The sequence below is a fragment of the Bison bison genome, unplaced genomic scaffold (genome assembly GCF_000754665.1).
Source record: "Bison bison bison isolate TAMUID 2011002044 unplaced genomic scaffold, Bison_UMD1.0 scf7180017864304, whole genome shotgun sequence".
Lineage (NCBI taxonomy): Eukaryota > Metazoa > Chordata > Mammalia > Artiodactyla > Bovidae > Bison > Bison bison.
Window position 1 is genome coordinate 16,576,897 of NW_011494876.1, and position 1,856 is coordinate 16,578,752.

At 52.6% G+C, this 1,856-nt stretch overlaps 1 protein-coding gene across 2 annotated transcripts in view; it reads left to right on the forward strand.

Annotated features, from left to right (window-relative positions):
- The first annotated feature begins 1,467 nt into the window (after nucleotides 1–1,467).
- The window catches only part of IP6K2 (inositol hexakisphosphate kinase 2), a 24,073-nt gene continuing 23,684 nt past the window's right edge, over nucleotides 1,468–1,856 (forward strand). The window contains exon 1 of one of the 2 annotated variants that reach the window (XM_010851897.1): nucleotides 1,468–1,570. The gene's annotated coding sequence lies outside the window, so the exon portion shown is untranslated. The remainder of the gene's footprint in view (nucleotides 1,571–1,856) is intronic. The other variant, XM_010851898.1, reaches the window with a different exon arrangement.

Sequence of the window (1,856 nt, forward strand, 5' to 3'; positions counted from 1 at the left end):
ACTGAGACATTGTCCTGGGGAGAGATGGTGGTGCCTTGGACTAGGTGGAAGCCAGGGACCTGGTAAGAAGTGGTTTCATTGTGGGTAGATGATTCTATGGAAACTTTCTGATGCATTGAATCTAGGTGGGAAAGAAAGTCATCAACATGTACTCTGAGGTGACTGGCCTGAGCAGTAGGAAGGAGAGAGCTGCCATCACTTGCGCTGGTGGAGCTGAGGTAGAGTAGCTTTGGGGGATGAGCTGGAGCTAAGGTGGCACAAGTTGAGTTTGAGATGCCAAGAGGAAAGTCAGAGTGAGATGCCTAGTCCACAGCTGGACATTGATTGAGTCTGGCACTCAGAAAAGGTCTGACTGGACATACATCTTTGGGACTGATTGACATGTAGGTGGGATTTGAAGTCATGACCCTGGGTAAGATTATGAGAGCAATAGTGTAGACAGAAGATGCAGAGGAGAAACCACTGACGGCAGAGGAAACCAGGAAGCGTGGAGCCCTGGGAGCCACACAGGGAAGGTGCTTCCAAGAGAGGAGAGATCAGCTGGTCACAGGAAATCTTTCCAGCCTGTCATCATAAGAGCAGGCTTTTTCTTTTTTTCCCCTACTGCTTTTGTTCACTCACTGCTGTATTTCCAGTATGGCGTGTAGGTGCTCCATAAATACTTGTTGAATGAATGGGTATGTTCATGAATCCACACTTCTGCAAGCTCCCAGCACAGGTGATTTTGATTTTTTTTTTTTTAAGAGCAGCGAACAGGTAGGAGGCCCTACCCACTCTCAGTAGCATCCTTGTCCTGCCTTGCCTTTGACAGCCACATTGACATTCACTCAGGTGGGAGCCCTTCTGGCCAACACAGGGCATAGGACAAACAAGCTTCAGACAAGTACTGAAGGGTGGAGATTGGTGGAATCTGGGTTGAATACTGGCTCACCCACCAGTCCACAAAGGGACTATACAGCCCTTCCTCTGTTCACCCCTCTATTACCCAGTCATTTGTCCATCCATCTACACCCAGTCATCTGTCCACCTATTCATACAACTGCCCTTTATCTCCCGTCTACAGCCACTCTTTTGTCTATCTTTCTATCCAACCTCATCCAGTCCTCTGTCCATCCATCTACTAGGGTGACCAACTTCCCAAATTGCTGCACACATTCTCGATGTGAAGTCCTGCATCCCAGGAAACTCCTCGGTCCTAGGAAAAATGATACAGTTGGCTCATCCATCTGTATCCCTGGCATCCCTTATTACAACCATGGGCTCGAAGCCCATCTGTCCACCCACCCTGACCTCCTTGGCCACCCGCTCCCTTGAAGGCAGACAAGACTCCACCCCTCTCCCTAACTCCGCCTATTCCCCGCCCCTTCCGGAAGCGGCTACAACGAATCCGGGCACCCTAGCAACAGCGCTTTTTGGGCCGCCCAGTCCGCGAGCTGGGCTCCCGGTGCGAGCCAATAGTGAGGGGTTCAGGGAATGAGACGCAGGGGGCGGGGCTCGGCGCGGCGGCCGCCATCTTGCTGGGAGAGAAACAATAGGAAGGAAGCTCCGAGGGACCGGGCTGAGGCAGCAGGTAATGCCATCTTTCCTCGGCCTACGGCCCTGCCGCGCCGCGGACTTTGGAAGAGGGTTTCTCTGGGTCTTCAGGGAGCGAAGTCTCTGGTCATTAGGGGTGTCCCCAGGTTTTGGGGGAGGGGTCCTCCCCCGGTTAAGGGTGTAAGAGAGATCTCTCAGGGTCCCTGTGGGGCCAGATTTCCCCCGGTCACTTGAGAGAGGCATTATTTCTTCAGGTTACTGGGGAGAGAAGATCTCCCCTGATTTTGAGAGGCAGAATCTTCCCTGGTCATTGACGGGGGGGG